The sequence below is a fragment of the Pteropus alecto genome, unplaced genomic scaffold, assembly GCF_000325575.1.
Source record: "Pteropus alecto unplaced genomic scaffold, ASM32557v1 scaffold88, whole genome shotgun sequence".
Classification (NCBI taxonomy): domain Eukaryota; kingdom Metazoa; phylum Chordata; class Mammalia; order Chiroptera; family Pteropodidae; genus Pteropus; species Pteropus alecto.
In genome coordinates this window covers 6,032,318-6,044,837 of record NW_006494611.1, presented here as the reverse complement: position 1 = coordinate 6,044,837, position 12,520 = coordinate 6,032,318, and the positions used below count along the sequence as shown (strand labels likewise).

At 37.6% G+C, this 12,520-nt stretch overlaps 1 protein-coding gene across 25 annotated transcripts in view; it reads right to left on the bottom strand.

The window, feature by feature from the left end:
• LPP (LIM domain containing preferred translocation partner in lipoma) overlaps positions 1-12,520 on the bottom strand; it is a 613,522-nt gene that overhangs the window by 418,076 nt on the left and 182,926 nt on the right. The window contains exon 1 of one of the 25 annotated variants that reach the window (XM_025042220.1): positions 4,662-4,718. The exons of the other annotated variants lie outside the window; for them this stretch is intronic. The gene's annotated coding sequence lies outside the window, so the exon portion shown is untranslated. Of the gene's footprint in view, positions 1-4,661; positions 4,719-12,520 lie in introns of those variants that run through there. 25 annotated transcript variants of the gene reach the window in all.

Below are 12,520 nucleotides of genomic sequence, written 5' to 3'. Positions count from 1 at the left end.
AAACATCCCTTTTGGAACACAAGTTGTCAGTGGATTTGAATAACCATAAAACATTAAACCCTTACCCTTTTATTTCACCCCTCCGACATCATATTCAAGATTTTTGATGGACTAAGTTACATTTATGCATAAAAATGTTAATCAGAACAATATAGAAAAACAATTAAATAATTAAGATATGGTATAACCACTCAATGAAATATTAAACAGATATTAAAATTGTAATCATTCAAGAATATGCAGTAATATAGAAAATGCTTAATGTATAATGCCAAACGATACATGGTAATTTATGCTAATAGCTAAAGATTGGAAGGGAATACTTCACAAAAATGATAGATAGCCCCTGTACCTACTTTTCAAAGCTCAAGTCCCAGGCAGCATGGGGACTAGAACCCATGTCTCCAGACTTAAGAGGAAGTACTCTTTTCTACACAGCATTGTGTGTTGTTATTTTTCTAAGAGCAAACCAACTCTGGGGTCGTTTTAATATTTTTATATATCATAAATAAGCACATGAAAATAACAATGTTCAGTTACCACTCTAAGAAAGTGACAGCTTTAAAAATCCTACAAAACGCTTTGATGTGCTGGAGTTTGAATTAAATTTATTTTCTAAATACGACTACTTAAAAGAGTAGAGGGCATCAAAGTATGTCTTTTCTACAAAAGATTGCCTTTGTAGAAATAGTCGTTTCCTCATAAAGTCATAAGGCAATTTTAGTGCTAGGTTAAGCATTAATTTAATATGAAGGTAAACTTTGGCTCTGCACGTTCCCTTTAGAACCTACGAAGTCTCCACGTGCTGTGTTATTACTCTAGAGGAGAAAATTCCTTCAAAATTCAAAGCTAATGAGAACTATTTCCTTGACTTTTCTCACTGCAGCCTGACTACACATTTGGCAAAGGAGTTGTTTAGATATCTATATACACAATGGATAACCGTAATTAGTTTCTAATATTCTATAATGCCTAAAGATAACATTTGGAGCCCACATGTATTCCAATGTTCTTTGAATTCTGAGAGATTCTAATTAGTTCCCAGTGGAGGTAATATTTAGAAAGGAACAAGGTAAAAGAAATCATCAAGTAAAAGATAGTCAAAAATAAATGGTTAATAGGGCAAAGAGACTGTGTGTGTGCACGTGTGAGTGTGTACATGCACTATGATTTAAACATTGTCTACTGAAGGCACATTTTTCCAAGAGTCTGAGCAACCACCTCTAGTGACTGGTGAGATAGTTTTCTGTATCCTGATATGCTACAGGCCTTTCTCTCTAATTTCTATGGTTTTCTAAACATTGAGATCATCAATCATCAATCATCCCTCATATCCTTTTTTTTGTTGTTCACCTTCTGAAAAAAAGCATACTGGGAACTGGGATGAGGCAGAAGCCAGGTAAAATTTTTAGTACAAAAGAAAAATCATCTTAGACAGAGAAAAGGAATTTGGGAGTTAATATACAATGAAAGATGAGTATACTGGCAACTTCCTGAGAGCTCCCCCTCAAGTTTAATCTTTTCTTCTCACATACTCCTAATACAGACTTTTGTGCCTTTAATGTTGAAAGTTTCTTAACCCAATGACTATTAGAACCATCCTGTGAACATGTCTATCTCTTCTACCAGATGTAAAGCTCCTTGAGGGCAAGAACTACTCGTGAATCACAGTTTCAAGACATAAAGCAATCTTACACAATGCCTGGTAAAGAAAATACATTTTATTAAACAAAATGCACACCTATATTGTGGCAAACCATGCTGGGGAGATGAAGAGAAGTAGAGAAAATTGAGAATAATATTTACCAATCAATTAAAATGGATTCTATGTGTCCATATTGTCTACATTCAACGTGATAAAACAAACATACTAAATTTTCCACTAATACATGGCAAAATATTTTCTGTCTGGTGTCATCCCTGATTATTGCCTAGGAACAAATGTGACAAAGACAGTGCAATTTGAACCATAATAGAATGGAATTAGATTTAAAAATAGAATTCTCATAAAATTTTAACATGTGACCAAAGTCAGTGATTTCATCCTAAAAACTAAAAACAAACAAAAATACCAAAATTCTAAATGGCGAGAAGAAGATAAATACCAGTAAGGCTCAGTGGAAAGCACAGGATGAGTACTGTTCATAAACCAGTACCCAAACTTACTTGAACCAAATACACATAGGCCCTCTCTGGGCCTTAGTGTTCTATGAGGCAATTGAATCCTATGTCCCAACAGGGTTTTAAGTGTCAATAGAAACACTAACATCATCATTGCTAGAAAACAGTAAGAGTATCAGGAGGCTCTTAGATGGTGGGAGGATGGCTCATGGGCAAAAGGTAAGACACATGAGAAGGGACCAGGAAATTCAAAGAAGAAACTCTTAACCCTTTTCCCATTTAGAAAAAAGTGCAGCTCGCTGCCAGCATCAATTTAACGACATGCATAGGAATGCTACATTTTCTAGGATGACACTTTCAGCAATGAGAATTACTATATTTTGTAAATGGAAATACCACTACTAAAAATAGAATGCTATAAATAGAATATCATTTGTTTCCAAAGACTATCAATATACTAGAGTGATGCGAAAATAATAATAAAAGCAAGCTATTTCGTGGCAAATTTGGGGGGTAAGGTTAGGACTGTAATTCGTGACTAATCTCGGAGTAAATGCAGCAGCTGCAAGCACCATCAGAGAGTATTCTTGGGGCAAACAGGAAATGGGTTTAGAAGTTAACATCCCACTAACTTCTAAGAAAAACTCTTTTTAAAAACTGCTATAATGATAACAACAACAACAACAAAAGTCCCCCCTCAAAAGAAGCAAAAGAAAAAAGAAATAACACTCTAATTATAATCATGCATATGAACATCTAATACACACAGCATTCATTGTTTTAGGTACTAAGAAACTAAAAGAGAAAAAATGGTTATAAATTCAAAGACACTTATACTCTAGGTCTTCTGAATTTATAGCCATTTACATAAAACAAACAACATAATTACTCTATGTAAATGTGGGAAAATGTAATTTGTAAAGAGCTTTCACATCCATTATTATAGTCAAAAAGTGAATGCCAACTCTGTTAGACAGAACAGACAATATTATTAACTTCAATTTATAGACCTGGACTTTGATGTTGAGAGAAAATCAGTCCATCAATCAATCGCACAAATAGCAAATAATAAAGCCTAAACTCGCAGAAGAGATCTACTAATTTCTAAATAAACATGACTTCCAGTGTATTGTGCCACCTCCCTTCCAGCTTTAGTAAGTGACCTGGATAAATACACAATTAAATGACAAAAGAGGATTTACAGGAGTTACTAGTGAACATGGCCTAGGTTAGTCTGGATTATTAAGGGCTATCTGGGAGAATGGAACTTGAAATAGGTACCATACTCTAAAAGAAAAGGAGAAATAAGGGCTTTTTTCATTCCCTTCGAAAGTTCCTTGAGCCATTTCATCTATTTCTACGCTTTCATTATATTTTGACAGTTTCCAACTCTAGTCCTGACCTTTCTTCTAAACTCCAGCCTTGAACATTCAGTTATTCTATTGCAAAATTCTCAAATATGAAAAGCTAAAATAACTCTCATTCTATTCCAAGCCCACATAAAAGTGGACTTCCTTCAGTATTGCCTGTTCAAATAAATGGCACCATCCAGCCCCCAAAATCGGAAATCAGGGAACTTAATGGTGTACGGGGGTAAGGCACTGGCTTCAGATAATTTGCTTTCCCTCAAGATTCTTTCACTTGTGGCAGCTCCATTGAGAACCTTCTAGGATAAAGAAGTGTTGACCACAGAAGAACAGAATAATCCACAAGATCCCTGACCATAAACCATTTTAGTAACATTAAATACTCCATTACTAATAATTCCATTTTATCCCTGAATGAGGTATGTGCTCAGTAATGCTTATTGAAGGAAGGCACGAACAGGAGAGAGGAAAAGACAGAGGAAGAGGAAAGAAAAAAAGGAAATAAGAAGAGAAGGAAGGACAAGGAAGGTCAGTGGCAGAACCAATGGTCAAAAAGGAGCATTTATAATTTAATTTTAAAATATGTGTTAAAGTCTCATGATCTGACTGGGTTGTTTTTGTTACAGTCACATGTTGACAGCTATATGTTTTTAATCACAGCACCATCTTGGACATGTTTCACTTCTCTCTGGGTCCCTACTATCCATTTATTAAAAGAGGATCACTCAGATCCAGAGTCTAAAAACAGCAGAACCAAGTAATGCAAAGGGCATGCGGTTAGGAAGACATAACTGTGAGGAGCACAGTCTCTGACATCAGACTGCAGGGTCTGAATCTAGGTTCTGTCACCTACTAGCTCTGTGACCTTGGGTAAGTTGGCTTAACTACTGTAGGACTCAGTTTCCAAATCGCTGAGATCAGTTGTAAAGAATGAATAATGTAAGTAAGGAGATCAATATCATTATATAAGTGAGTCTTCCTTTTTGGAGGGATACAAACCACGTGGGAATCTCATGGGGCCAGTGGTGGGAAGGGAATTATGCAAACCATTTCAGGAAGCTCATGGACCACTAACCCTTAATTTAACAGTCCTGGAACCAGATAACCTCTAAAATCTCTCCTCTTGCAAAAGCTTGTGACATGAGCAGCTCCGAAACAAGAAATAAGTGATACCTCTAGGGTGCAAGAGAAGCAAACATAGGCCAGCTACACTGGGATACTTATGACTTCCATTTGATTGCCAGGAATCTGTCAAATGAATATAAGAAACACATCTAAGGCCACGAGTCCAAAGGAAATCAAAACAAACAAGACTCTGCTATTAATTGAATTATGCCCCCCTAAAATTTATACACTGAAGCCTGACCTCTAATGTAATGATACTTGGAGATGTGGTTTTGAGGAGGTAATTAGGTTTTGATGAGTTCATGAGGGTAGGGACCCGATGATGAAATTAGTGTCCTTATAGGAAAAGACACCAGAGAGCTTGCTCTCTTTCCCCTCACCACGTTGAGTACATGATGAGAGAGTGGCTTTCTGCAAGCCAGAAAAAGAGATCTCATCAGAAGTTGACATACCGGCACCCTGATTTCAGATTTCCAGCCTCCAAAACTGTGGGAAAAAATTTTTTGTTGTTTAAGTCACTCAGTCTACGGTATTTTGTCATGGCAGCGTGAACTACTATAGACTCAGTATCGAAAACAGCACATTACAGGGTCCTAAAAAGGCAACCAAATGAGATGAAAAATGTCCTATTTTTTAATAAAACATAAAGCCTACTGTAATAAAACATATACAGTAGGCTTTACCGTGAAAAGGCTGCCTCATCTCAAGTGCCCAAACAATAAAATTTTTAATGATAACCTATAAAGATTTATTTTTCACATTTCTAATAGTTTAAAAATAAGTATAATGAAAAAAGTCACCTGTGCTCTTTTTTACTTACTCAAGCTAACAAACATAAAAAATAAGAGGCCATGGAATATGAGGAAATAGTACTTAGGGATTAGGTGTTCTTGATTTCACATCTAGCTCTCTAATACCAAGCAAGGTAATCTTACCATTTTAATTATCATTTTTTTCCAAATTATACACATCAAGTTATATTACTCCCCTTTTAAAAGCATCTGTATAATCAAAAAGGTTCAAGTTTATTCCTAATCTTCCTAATCTGCTATCAAATTATATTTGCAACTACATTTCCCATAGCATCTCCCAAAGGCCCTACTCTGCAGATTCAATATTCTACTTTCAACCTAAAAACATAGCCCATAATTTTTTATGAAGGTCATTCTCTTAACTCACTATCACGTCCCATTCTGGAGTGAACTTCCTTCTATTCTCCAGTAAACAAAAAACTACACATCATTCTACAGCATGGATGAAACTGGAAAATATTATGATAAGTGAAAGTCACAAAGGAGAACATAGTGTTTGATTCCATTTATACGAAATGTCCAGAATAGGAAAATCTAAAGAGCAGAGAGTAGTTTAGTGGCTGCTATGGGTAGGTGAAGGAGGTTTAGGGGAAATAAGGAGAGACTGCCAATGGGTATGGGGTTTCTTTCCGAGGTGATAAAAATGTTCCCAAATTGATTTTAGTGATGGTTGTGCAACACTGCCAACATAATAAAACCCACTGAATTGTATACCTTAAAAGAATTAACTAAATGATATATAAATTGTATCTCAGTACAGCTATTATTAAAAAACAAAATCTTACCCATCCAACTAGGTTCTTCAAATGCTGTATAAATTTATTCTCCCCACTCTGTCAGAGTTAAAATCCTTTAATCAAGCCTCCTCAGATGTTTTTTGAACCTCTGGTTAACATATTTCGCTCTGGCTGGCAACATAATTGTTTAGTTATTCCCGTGTCTGCCTTCCCTACTAAACTGTAAGTGCTTTCAGAGAAAAAGAAACCTGTTGTCAGACATTTCCATTACCGGGCCTCTGCTAACCGTTATTAGGTTCTTTTGTGCACATTAGAAAAATCCGCTTGGTCTTGGCTTGGCGAGTGGAGAGAGAACAGAATTTGAATCGCATTTGCTCTCCTGCCTTCAAGCAGGACATAATCTGAATGGCAGTAAGCAGCAGCTCCGCCTGTACCCTTCTCCTTCTCACCTCCAACAGTCCAGTAAAATATGTAATCCATGAAGGTATCCTCAGTAAATATACAAATATGTGCAGAACGGAAAAAAAAAAATATGTCTGAAACCATTCCATACAACAAAACACTCCCAGATTTCAGCAAAATGCTCAAGGCATTCATATTTGGGTTTTTCTTTACCAGTTGTTTATTTTTGTGTTACTTAACAATGACATGAAAAGTGTTTTTCTTACTAATTGGATTCAAGGACTGTGGATGTGCCTATGAAATATAGCGAATTATTTTAACACACGTAGGTAGTAAGGAAAAACGGTTTTTTCTTAAGTTAATTTACAATCACTAAAAGAGGTCATGATCCTACGAAAGTCCATCACTTACAGATGAGACAGCAAGAAAACACACTGAAAGAAGCTGTATCATCGACCCAATTTTGGAAATTTCTCTCTCAGCTTCCCCAACACTTGAGCTAAGCACTGATCATTTGCAACCTCAGAGGAGTTTATGTTCAATCCTATTCTCCTGTGCCTATCTTCACCTCACTAACTCCGCTTCTTTCAGAAAACATACCTTGCCCCACAAACTAGGCCAGAAAAAAAAAGAAAAAAAAAAAAATGGTTTGCTATTCCCACAACATCCTGTACTTTTCCTTTGTGGTACCTATCATAACCATAATTACATAATTATCTGTTAAACTATGAATATGGTGGTTGTCACTCCCGAACCAGAAGCCCTGTGATGAGAAGGTCTGTATCTGCCTGGTTTCTATAGTTCTGATCAAGGGTCTGATATTTGGCCGTGGTGGGCACTCAAGAACTAGTTGCTGATTGAATTAATGAGTTCTTCCCCCACCCCACTTAGAGTATTAAATCTTCGAAAGCAGAGATTGTGTCTAATTCACTTTGGTATCCCTTGTGCCTGGCTATGTCTGATAGGTTATATCAAATAATCCTTTTGTAGATGAATGAATAAATGAACTCCATAGTGGATTAATTATGAGGACTGGAGAGGCTATTCGTGGTGCATTAATGGTAAATACACATACCGAGTGGATTAGGAGTTAAAGGCAACCCTCCAGGAAAGCTGGTCCCAATAAGAGATCTTGGAACAGCACCACACAAAGAAGGAAGGCAGAGTCAGAGATGAAAGATGTCCATGGTCTAAGATTTATGTCAATTTCCTTGGGCTTCAAAAGTCAATTTTCACCCAATTTCAATGGGTGTGCCTCTTTCCCAGCTACAGCTGGGCTACAAACCTTGTGTTACCTCCAAGCAGAACCCAAGAAAACCAGGCCTGTCGAAAAATAAAATAATGGCAAAGCAAAAAACAAAGCTGAAACGGGCAAAAGACTCTAGTAGAATTAAGTTGGAGTGAACATACCATGCAGAAAACAAAAGGGCTGCAAATTGAAACGTGTCTTCCCAGTGGAGACTTGTCTAGAGTTGCACCATGGCAGCCTCCTCAAGGGGTTTTTGATGTAAAAAGGTCATTCTGCCAAACAGTTTTGGTAGATGCCGATGACAGGCCTCCTGAGGCGTTCAAAGGATCTAAAGTTTGGGCAGAAAACAAACTAGCCACATACATGAGGACACTAGTACCACGTGCCAAACCCTGCTTAAGACATTGGAAATACACATTCCAGTACTGAAAACCTGCAATCAAGATGCAAAGAATCTAATTGTGGTATTAAATGACAACCACCACCAAAACCTAAAGAGCTAAATGAAAATCATGATGCTGATTAGATGGGAGTCTGACAACGTGACACACCTGAGATCTCCGGAGAGTTCTCCAAATCTAACCGTCATCATTCTGGGGCACTAAGCAGTGTTTGAATCCTGCCTGGCTCCATGACTCACTAGCTGTGCAGCCTTGGGAAAGTTATACGAACTCTCTGTGCTTATGTGTGTCCTAACAGCCCTCAGTTTAAATGCGAGCTCTGATTAATACTCATTGACTAAGCCTGAGTAGGGGCAAAAAATTGCCCCTCACAAATGCCAGAACAGCAAGGCCCTTACATTCAACTGGAGTCCAGTGTTTCTTTTATAAAGAGTATCACTGAGGCTCAGGGAAGGGAAGGGACTGTAGAGTAAATCACCGGCTAATCCAGGACAGCAGCCAGGCCTGGTGATTCATGATGACCAGTGCTATTCACTAACACATGGAGCTGCTGTCAGAATTAAGTGAGCTAATAGATGTACAGTTCTTAAAAATGGTACCTGGCTCAAAAGTAGCGGTGTATATGCATTTGCTATGATTATTGATATTATAATGCCTGCCACATATTTATAGGGTGCTTTATAGTTTATAAACCTTTTTTATATCAATTATCTCATTTACACCACACGACAACTCCAGGATCTTGATTCTGCAAACGCAAATGAAGAAACTGGGTCAAATAAGACCCCATGAGGTCCCTTAATTTTCCCAGGATTCCACAGCTAATTGGCAGAGAAGTGCAGTTCAGAACCTCTATTTCTCATTACTGAGATTACTGCACTTCCTTTCACGTGACACTACACCACAGATATAGGTAGCAAGAGACTACAGATTCTGTAGTGTCTTTTGAATAGGGAATTTCCCATGATCTGTAACTTGTCAAATCCTTCTATGTAAAGGAAGAAACTCAGAGGCATAAGAATTTTATTTTGCATCTGTTACAACTAGGTTAAGTCTAACAGAAGGAATATCTTCCTTGGATCTGAGCTTTCCTTACAGTCCATGGAGAGAGACAGACTGCTGACGACATGGGCAATGGAGAAAGAGGAGAAAGGATGAAGCTGCAAGAAAGAGGGAGGGAAAGGAAGAGAAATAACCACACAGTGATGAATAACTAAGCCATATCCCTCAAGCTCTTGGTGATGTGCCAGTTCTTCTTATGATGAAAATTGTAATCGCTGCCTTGCTATAGTGAATCTCTCAGCCTGAAATAAGACAGAGAGATAAAATGCGGGGCGTGACCCTCTCTTTCACACATACCTCTTCCATTAAAGTAAATCATTTCTCAAGTGAACAATAACAAAGAACTGGCCTGAGATGAGTGAAATTCTTCTGAAAAGGAGGTAGTGAAGGGCCCATGGAGGGTCTTCTTACCTTGAGGGCAAAGGAGTTTTTAATTATGTGCTTTCATCTACCATCTATGTATGCATGCATGCATGTATCTATCTACCTACCAACTATAATCAAGAGATGCAGTTAACTCCTTTCTTTTTAACAGAGTGTACAATAAAAAAAAGTACTGAACAGGTAAATGAGAGATCTCGATTTTAGTTTTCTGGTTTTGTCACCGGTAGAGAGATTTGGAAAGGTTCCTAAAGCCTTCTGGGCCTCTATTTTCTCATCTGTCAAGTGTGGGCTTGGACGAGATAAACAAGGACCCTACCCACTTAAAAGAAAAAAGCTAATATCCTTAAAAAAAAGCCAGAAAAAAATGTCATGATGGTCAAGCCAACTATTTCAGAAAAGTTAAAGAAAGTGTTTGTTTCCTCCACAAGCCCTGGTTTTGAACGCAAGAAACATGCCACAGTTTAAAATCACCCATATTCATGGTTTCTATGGTGAAAAAAGTCTACCACCAAAAGCCAACAAAGTTTTGCTTAAAAACAAGCTATTTTCAGGAACGACTCTCCCAGTTAAAGCCCTAATTCAGAAAATTGGGTTTGGCTAGTATAACACTGTCTTCTTTCTACAATTATTAGGCTCTAAAATGTGTGTATGTCTTTTTTTTCTCCCAACAACATTTCGTTTGAAAAGTGTTTGATCCTGAAATAAACCTGCAATTTCTCCTATGTAGAAGAGAGGGCAGATGGAGGTCTATAGTTTAGCCTAATAACTTTATATTTCATACAAGATTATTATAAGCTGACAGATGTGAACCTTAAGAATTTTAACAATAAATAATGCTATCTAAAGAATGTTCCACAGAACACAAGACTGGGAAATCGTCCACATAATGGTTTCATTATAAAATAAATTTGACAAAACCTAAATTTAACATAACAAAAAGGAATGTTGTGGTTATTGTTTTTACCTATAGGATTTTTAAAAGTTAATCTTGCTAAATATTCATGGAGAATCTCAAAAACGGGTTGCTATAATAGCAACTGATTCCCAAACTAATTTGACCATTTGTAGAGCTAGTACTCTATGGCGCACACTTTAGAAAAAGCTGCTATGAAAATGACAATGGATTATTATGACAAGGACATAGCTTTATCTATGACAGCATCCCCACCCCTGAAAAGTAAGCTCTACTATCCAATTAGAAACTTGCATGTTAAAACTCTATTTTTATCTACACCAGATTTTATAATAAATACAATAATAAACAACTGAAAACTTTGACAAAGTAATTTCTATTTCTTGAGACTTTTTTATAATACAGAAGAAGCCCCATCCCAGGAGGGCTGCGTTCTCCCTATACTACAGATACACTCTCTAATATTCGGCAGTGCTAGGTGGAACTTTTATACCCTCTCCCTATCTTTCTCTCTCTTTTGCTTTTCAGTTATTCATAGGCTTAACTCAAAATCGATTTTCTTTAAGGCAGAGAGACAATGAGAAGACGTCGGGCAGAAAGCTGACAGGGTAATTGAGAACGGATGCTGCCCCTATCCAAGGGAAAGACTGCTGCCCACATCTATATTTGTCCCAGGCCTCAGTTTTCTCACATTCAGAATGAGGTAAATGGATTTCATGGTCTCATATCCCATAATTCTGACTTTTGGGGGTGGCTCATCACTATCTCTGAAGGCAATTCCAAGGACGTTTTAAGCAAAGGCAACAACTTAGAAGCAAGTGTTCCCTGTGCCAGAACGGCACCCCACAAAGGTTTTGCTTGAATAACTCTACTATTTGCAAGTTCATGTTCAGAATATTGGCTAAAACTTCAGTCTTGTTACTTTTCAGCCAGGCAACATAACTTTTGGCCAGCAACATGCACATTACAGTGCCTCATCGGGTCACTTGCTGAAAGTGACAGTAAATTCAAAAACCCCCTGACATGGCAGAGAGCTAAGGTGGGGCAGCCACAGTGTTGAAACGTACTCAACAAAACCCCGCAGGGTTGCCAGTAGCACCCTGACTTATAATGACCCTCTTCTACAGGAAAGGTATTTATTTAAACACCCAGATCTATTGCCAGCATATAATGTATTCCAGGAAATATACTCTTGCCTAAACTCACCCAGATTCACCTTTAAGGACAGAGGACAAAAGTGATTTTAATACTGGCTCCTAAGAAAAAGATGAGATAAAAGTGACACTTTGATAATAATAATAATAAAGCATTTCTGTCACCCCTAAAAGTGATTTGAGAGAAAAAATAAAGAGCACTCAATAGGCTTCATTATAATCCCTCTATAAACATCCAACATCTACTGCTTTTGTCTCTCTTATTTTTCCTCTCTCATACCATCACATAAAAACAAACTCCCTTTACAATACACTTATTAGACTGCACCACGGGGCTGGCTCCTCTGCCCATTTTTTACACATAAACCTGAAGACTGTGAAAGCCTTGCTCACATACTCCCTAGATCTCCAACTGAGGCCCCACCTGCAATAACAGCTCTCCAAAGGGCCTGGATGGTGGCCAGAGAGCAGTACGAGGGAAACGTGAAAAAATCGAGCGCAGCAGACACTCTTCATTTAGCCTGGGAAATCTTTTTCTCCTAGAATTCTACTAGGTCAAATTCTACCCAGAGTTCAGATTCCAGATCAAACCCCAACTCTTCTAGGAAGACTTCCTTCATTTTCTCCACATTTGCCTCCAATCCAAACCAAACTAATGTCTCTCTCCTCTAATGACCGCTAACCTCTTAACTATAGCTTTGAGTATTTAGAGATACTACTTAAATAAATTAACTTTTATTGGAAATATCTCTAGTCTATTCACTGTCACCAAACCCACTTTCCCCTCACCAAA